Below are 8594 nucleotides of genomic sequence, written 5' to 3' on the forward strand. Positions count from 1 at the left end.
CCATTATGCTTATAGGATGTAATATATTAATTACAGCCCTTTATTTCCTTTACATGCTTGTCACAACACACCAGCGAACACTTACTTATTATATTAACAGTATTAAGCCCTCCTTTACATGAAAAACTATATTAATATTTATACACCTTTCACCTATTCTCCTATTATCTCTAAACCCTAAAATTATTATACAGTCTATACCCTACAAATACAGTTTAATCAAAATGTGAGATTATGGATCTAATAATAGAAGTCTGCTTCTTCTTATTTACCAAGAAAGTGTGCAAGAACTGCTGACTCATGCCCCCATGCCTGACAACATGGCTTTCTCAACTTTTAGAGGATAAGAGCTATCTGTTGGTCTTAGGAACCAAAAATATTGGTGCAACTCCAAATAAAAGTAATAATCACGTATTACCATAATAACCTTAATCTCCTTAACCTTACCAATTATTATTACCTTCATCAACCCTTACAAGAAGAACTCGTACCCATATTACATAAAAATAGCTATCACATGCACCTTCACCATTAGCCTCATTCCCACAAGAATGTTTATATCTACAGACCAATAACCCATCCTCTCAAACTGATATTGAATAACAATCCAAACCCTTAAACTCTCATTAAGCTTCAGACTACTTCTCCATAATGTTTATTCCAGTAGCACTATTTGTCACCTGATTATAGAATTCTCTGTATGATATATAAAGTTAGATCCTAATATTGATCAGTTTTTCAAATATTTACTTATTTTCCACACCACAATATTAATTCTAGTTACCGCCAACAACCTTTTTCAACTTTTTATTGGATGAGAAGGTGTAGGAATTGTGTCTTTTCTACTAACTGGCTGATGACATGGCTGAGCAGATGCTAATACAACAGCCCTGCAAGCGATCCTACATAATCGCATTGGCGATATTGGCTTCATTTTAGCTATAGCGTGATTCCTCACATCCTCCAATACATGAGAGCCTCAACAAATATTTATCCTAAATCCTACCCCCGATCTTCTTCCATTAATTGGCCTTCTCTTAGCAGCAGCAGGAAAAACAGCCCAACTTGGCCTCCACTCCTGACTTCCTTCCGCCATGGAAGGCCCGGCCCCTGTCTCAGCCCTACTCCACTCTAGCACTATAGTTGTGGCAGGAGTGTTCCTACTTATTCATTTCCACCCCTTAATAGAAAATAATGTGTTAATCCAAACCCTTACACTATGTCTAGGGGCTATTACCACTTTTTTACAGCAATCTGTGCTTTAACACAAAATAATATTGAAAAAACCGTAGCATTCTCCACCTCAAGTCAACTAGGCCTTAGAATAACCACAATTGGCATTAATCAACCACACCTAGCATTCCTACACATCTGCACCCACGCCTTTTTCAAAGTTATATTATTTATGTGTTCAGGATCCATCATCCACAGCCTCAACGATGAACAAGACATCTGAAAAACAGAAGGACTGTTTAAGACTTTACCCCTTACTTTCTCCTCCCTTATTACTGGCAGCCTAGCACTTATGGGTATGCCCTTCCTCACAGGCTTTTACTCTAAAGATCTCATCATCGAAACCGCAAACACGTCATATACCAACGCCTGAGCCCTCTCTTATTATTTTCATTGCCACTTCCCTAACAAGCGTCTATAGTATCCAGATTATCTTCTTCGCCCTAATAGGACAACCCCTCTTCCCAAACCTAATCAACATTAATGAAAATATTCCTTCCCTAATAAATCCAATTAAACACCTTATAGTTGACAGCATCTTCACTGGGTTTCTCCTCACCAATAGCATTGCCCCTGCTTCATCCCCACAAACAACAATAGCACCTCATTTAAAACTTGCAGCCCTAGGTGTAAACATCCTAGGGCTTTTACTGGCTATAGAACTGAGTTCTATAATTAATAATCTTAAAATAAAACACCCATTACAAATATTCAACTTTTCTAACATATTAGGATTTTACTCAATCACAATTCACTATATAACCCCTCACTCAAGCCTATCTATAAGCCAAAACCTGGCATCACTTCTATTATCTAATTTGACTAGAAAAGTCCATACCAAAAACAATTTCACAAACCCAAATCACAGCCTCTGTTACTATAACTACTCAAAAAGGCCTAATTAAATCTTATTTCCTCTTCTTTTGTTCCATCCTTTTTGACTTTACTCTTAAGTATTTAATCTGTTGCCCTGAGTAACTTCAATTATAATATCAACACCAGCCAACGATTCAACCAGCAACCACCACCAATCAACACCCACAATTACAGAAAGCACCTGCACCCACAGAATCCTCATGAACCAACCCTGGCCCCTCACTCTCAAAAATTACTCAACTTCCCATACTATTAAAATTAACTAGAACCACCAGCCCATCTTACTCAGCTATTCATCAAATTAACACCAACTCTACTGCTAAACCCAATAATAACGTTCCTAAAACCTCAATGCTTGATCCTCACTCCTCTGGATATTCCTCAATAGCCATCGCCGCAGTATAGCCAAAAACAACCATCATCCCCTACAAGTAAATCAAAAAGACTATTAATCCCATAAAAGCCCCACCATAATTTAGTACAATAACGCAACCCACAGCACCACTAATAATTAACCCTAAGACCCCATAAATTGGAGGTTTAGAAGAAAAACCTACAAATCCCATAACCAAAAGAACACTTAATAAGAACAAAGCGTATGTCATTATTCCCACATGGATTATAACCATGACTAATGATAAGAAAAACCATTGTTGCATTTCAACTATAAGAACACTAATGACCATAATACATAAAACAAATCCACTAATAAAAATCATTTATTATTCACTCATCGACCTCCCCACTCCATCTCATATCTCTATATGATGAAACTTGGGCTGACTTCTTGGCACCTGCTTAATCCTTCAGATCATCACAGGGTTATATCTGGCCATACATTACACACCAGATACCTCAATTTCTTTCTCTTCAGTCGCCTATATTAACCGAGATGTGAACTACAGCTGAATTACCCGCTTTTTTCACGCTAATGGTACTTCAACATTCTTCATCTGCCTCTTCCTACATGTCGGCCGAGGCTTATATTATGGCTCATTCACATATTTGGAAACCTGAAGCACTGGCATTATTCTCTTGCTTACAACCACAGCAACAGCGTTTATAGGCTATGTGCTTCCATGAGGCCAAATATCATTCTGAGGTGCTACAGTAACCAGAAACCTAATATCAGCTACTCCATATATCGGGACTGACCTTGCCCAGTGAATCTGAGGTGATTTTCAGTTGACAAAGCCACTCTTACATGATTCTTCACCTTCCATTTCATCTTACCTTTCATCATTATAGCCCTAACAATTCTCCACCTTCTATTCCTTCATGAAACAGGGTCTAATAACCCCTCAGGAATCTCATCACACTCCGATAAAAGAGACCCTCTTCCTAGGGAGGCGGTGTGGGGGATTGGTCAGACTGGTGGGAAAAACTACAGGGAAAGGACACAAACCTTCTGAAAGGTCAGAAGTTTCTACAGAGCCCCAGGAGGAGAATAGCTGAAGGCAGCTGTTCTATAACCCTGAGGTAGAGGGCAAGGAGTAGCTACAAGGGAGTGTGGGGGAATTTTTCTTAAACGAGATTGTTCACTTACATCAACCAGGAACTGACCTTTGATCATCCGTGCGCCTGACGTTCCCTGAAAGGGGAACAATAAATGTTAATTACCTACAGGTTGTGTTGGCTCCAGGTTTTCACCATTGTGCCTGCACTGAATAAAAGCAAGCAGCTCCAGCTTCTCACAGCTGCTCTCTGGCCACTGGGGCCAGGCAGTCACCTAGCTGCCTTACACTGCATACCTGTGTCTGAGTACTCATTTCATCCATCAGCCAGGGTCTGTGGGACAGATCCGGCAAGGCGGCAGGCACTGTCTGTACAGAGGGAGAGGGTGGCATGTGCCTGTGGTAGTCTGTGTTGAGTGGGCTTAAGGGGCTGCGACCTTGATCCTTGTTCTGTCTTTGGATCAGGGTCTTGATTTTCCTGGAGACCCTGACCCCCCTGGAGAAGGTGACTCGGGTGTCTTAGGGAGAGGGAAGGGGAAAAGAGGGTGGGGCTTCTATGAGGAGCCTCCATGTGGCTAATGGGCTTGGGTACTGGGAAGCTGGAGATATGGCAGGACAGGCAGGGGGATGGGAGGATTGGCGATTTTAGGGGTGATGCCAGCCAGGTTGGGGCCTCCTCTGGCCTTGCTTCACCCCTGCAGGGCCAGGACAGTGCTAAGGGTGACTGTGGCAAGGATGGCGAACCAGGACAATCTGTGAATGACCAGTGACCCCACCACCCCCACTGAGCCCCAGCCTTCAGTCCCTTAGCCCTCTTCTATACCCCACTCCTGAGAGGTCCCTTGGCTGGAGGCCAAACACACACCCATCCCAGTTCTTCTCTTCCTAGGCATTCCCTGGTCCTGCTGGGGAGAATAGAACCCCTGGGCCACTAGTCAAGTGGGTGAGTGAGGTGGGCTCTGGGACCCTGGGAGGCAGTCCCTAGGCCATGTGGTAGAGATTGGGCAATGGCTGGTGGGGCGGGCAGGGAGATGCCTGCTATCTGTGCTGTCCCTGATGTGTGCATGGCGACGGGAGGCATGAGCACATGGGTTTGAGTCTGTGACGTCCTGGGTATGTTGTTCCTGAGGTTTGGTGAACATGTTCTCAACAGCGGTGGTCATGTTTACTGACCAATCAATGGACACTGGTGGAGGGACTGGCCAGCTTTTCTGCTGGGCCAGAGGTTAACCTGGGCCTCCAGGTGGGGTGTGGGCGACTGGCTCTTCCCGAGATGCACAGACGCCTGTGCGTTTTCGAAACAGGACCTCTGCATCTGTGTGTGTGCCGTGTGTGCAGTGTGTGCAATGCATCTATAGTATGTGCATGTGTGCAGTGTGTGTGTGTGTGTGTGTGTAGCACAGGAAGGGGAAGAGTGGCGCCTGGCTGCCCAGGCCTCATGTTCTCTCCCTCCGTCCCATTTGCAGGGTCTCACTGGCATGCCTGGTCCCCAGGGCCGATGAGGAGTAAAGCCCAGGTGAAAGAGAGGCTGCCCCTGGGTGCTGGAGCCTCCCCTCTGCCTTTCTGCCCCTCAGGTGCCTCTGTCTCCAGATGTCTACCCACCACCCCCATCCACGTATCCCATGTTGACCCCTCCTGGGGACGGGGTTTCCTATAGTTATTGCTGCCCTGGGGCTCCCAGGCTTCGGGCCCTCCTCCCTGCCTCACCCCTTCCACTTTGAACCCCTGCTCCAATTCACATCCCCTCCACTGCCTTTCAGGACACGTTCCTTGTGTGCATTTCTGGGCCTCCAGGTGCTGTGGGTGCCTTGGGTCCCACAGGCCCAGCTGGTGCTGATGGTCTGAGGGGCTCTGGGGCCCAGTGTGAGTCACTGCAGGCAAGGGCTGGACTTGAGGAGGAAGGTGAAAAGCCCGGGGAGGAGTGCAATGTGGGGTGCTCCTCCCCGTCCCTGGGGTCCCCTCAAATCTGCAGGGTCAGCAAGGCCAACCTGGAGCCACAGGCCAGGCTGGGCCTTCCAGTCCTGTGGTGAGTGACTGGGATGGGGCTGGTGAGGGGTGAGGGTGGGCGCCCTGGGGCAGCCAGCTAAGGCCCTGCAGGAAGTGGGAGGCGATGGGAGAACCGAGTTTCCTCCTCTCTCTGGAGAGAGGGACTTCTGTCTCCCCAAAGGGACCCCCAGGGCTTCCTGGCTTCGGGAGCGATGCTGGAGCCGAGGAAGAGAAGGTGAGTGACAGACACATGGCCAGGTGTGTCTCCCATCACCCTCAGCCCTGAAGCCTGTGGGACTCTGAGGGGCCTGCTCTGCTCCAGGCCCCCAGCCACCAGGCCCCGGGGTCCCTGCTCAGTGAGGGCCACCCACAGACCCTGCACCCAGGGCATTCTCTGTGTCTTGGCCTTTCTCCCCCATCCACGTGACTCCTCCTGTGTTCCCCGACCACCTGCTCCCTTCTCTAGGAGCCACTCAGGTCCCACTGGACTGACTGGGTCCCCTGGGGGAGCAGGGAGAGAATGGGGATCAGGGTCTTCCTGGCCCTCAGGGCTCCCCTGAACAGAAAGGGAGAGGTGAGTACAGGGCCTGGTCCTGGAGGGTGGGGTGAGGGGTGGGGAGTGGGAGGATGGGGTTAAAACTCAGCTGTGGGTGAGGGAGCCACTTTTTAAAATTGTATATAGAGATGGGGTCTCACTACGTTGCCCAGGATGGTCTCCAACTCGAGCAATTCTCCCACCTTGGCTTCCCAAAGTGCTGGGATTACAGCATGAGCCACTGCGCTGGGATGACTTCTATTTTCTAAAAGCAACTCTACTGGGAGATTTATGCTGAGGAAAGTATGTGGTTATCAGACTCAGTGCCCATGGTGGATGACTTCTTTATTTATTTTTTTCTTTGTAGAGAAGGGATCTCACTTTGTCACCCAGGCTGGAGTGCAGTGGCATGACCACAGCTCACTGTAGCCTCAACTTCCCGGGCTCAAGTGATCCCCCCAACTCAGCTCCCCCAAGTAGCTGAGAATACAGGCATGGGCTACCACAACTGTCTAATTTTTTTTTTTTTTTTTTTTTTGGAGACAGGGTTTTGCTCTGTCACGCAGGCTGGAGTGTAGAGGCATGATCTTGGCTCACCGCAACCTCTGCCTCCCAGATTCAAGCATCTCTCGCCTCAGCCTTGGGAGTAGCTGGGGACTACAGGTGTGTGTGGGTGAGTCTGGGTGTGGGTGGGTGACTGTAGGTGTGTCTAGGTGTAGGTGGGTGAGTATGGGTGTGTGTCTGTGTGTAGGTGGGTGAGTATGGGTGTGCAGGTGTGTGTGTGTATGTGTTTACATTGTGGTATGTGTCTGTTGGGTGCCGCCATTAGGGATTTGGAAGAGTGAGGACCATAAACCTGTAAACATTTCTACATGCCTGCTCCACAAGAAGTGTACCAAGCATGGTCAAAAGTAACTAAACCAAGTAAACAAATTAGACATTAATTAAACTTAATGCTGGGCAGGAAAGAAGTATTCAAGGCCAGGTAAAATGAAGAAATATAACCAAATAAATGAAATTTTAAAATTAGTAGAATGAGACAGAAATATTTTTTAAAGTTTTTAATTTCTGGTGAATATCAGTATATAAAACTAAGAATTATATGGCTGTCAATTGACTAAAAACAGTACTTAAGATTTCAGCTAGTGAAGTAGCCATATATGATCTTCTAATTCCATTTTTCTGTCTCAAGAATGACTTGTTTAAATAATTTTTTTTGAATTGTTACATTCTCATCTTGAAAGAGCTTCACAAAACTTACATGAGAATCTGGATTGTCATAAGAGGTCTGAGTTTTTAATGGTATGTTCGTATTTCTGTTATGTACATTGATGTCAAACATTCATTTCCTGAGCTGTTCTCCAGAACACAATTTGACTTATAATGAACACTCAATAAATGGTTGGTTGGATAATCAAATCAACACCTTAGTTTCATCAATTTTCATTTCATATAAAAGTGACTGATCTTCTATACTCATCAATGAAACAGAGAGAGATGAGGGAGGGATAGCAGTGGAGACTAAGAGGATGACAAGCAGACCTCATTCTGCAGTGGATATCCTACACTCTCCACTTCTCAATGCTTGGAAACACTTGCCATACTAAAAAAAATTGGTATTTCCTAGGCAGAAAATGGGAGTTAAAGAAAGTCCATATTTCTATATTACAATAACTTACACTATAATACATGGACGACATACATTTCTAAGCTATTCACTTCATAGAAAATGCAGATACATTTAGGTGACCAAGATGCAGGAGAAGAGTTAATAATCAGGCTGAGTGTGATTGTGAGATTCAGTCTAATATCTTGATACAATTCTTGTGTAATTGTATCAGTTGACATATCTGTTCAAATGCAAGGCGGGAGAGTTTTGCAGGAGCTCCTGAAACTTCCTGCATGATGTTAGGAGACAGGTTGGTCCATGTGATTAGGCCAGATGTGTTTGCTTAATTGTGGCTTAGGAAAGTTAGGTTTCTGACCTCTCACAGAGACTGGGAGATAGGGACGCTAAATTTTATAAAATTTCTGTTTAATATATATTTAATAATACATAATATAGTCTTTACAATGTCAATTTTGTCTTTTTTCTAGTTTGCAATATTTTGTTTTCACCGCCCCATTGTTTTTAGTACATATGTTTTGTGTATTTAAAAAATGTGTTGAGGCGCCCTGGCTCGCCCCGCGCCAGAGGCTCGCGCACTCAGCAGGTTGGGCTGCGGCGGCGGCGGCGATTGTGGAAGCCGAGGCGCCGCGCGTGAGAGGTCCCAGATACGTCTGCGTTTCGGGCTCCGCCACCCTCCGTCTCTCTCCCGCAGGTCTCTGAGCCGGGTGCGGAAGGAGGGAACGGCCTAGCCTTGGGAAGCCAAAGCACACCCCTGGCTCCTGCCGACACCGCTCTCCTTCCCTTCCCAGCCGCGGGCCTCGCTCGGTGCTCGGCTACTCTGCCGGGAGGCGGCGGCGGCTGCCAGTCTGTGGAGAGTCCTGCTGCCCTCCAGCCGGGCTCC

This window comes from Pan paniscus, chromosome 13 (genome assembly GCF_029289425.2).
Source record: "Pan paniscus chromosome 13, NHGRI_mPanPan1-v2.0_pri, whole genome shotgun sequence".
Lineage (NCBI taxonomy): Eukaryota > Metazoa > Chordata > Mammalia > Primates > Hominidae > Pan > Pan paniscus.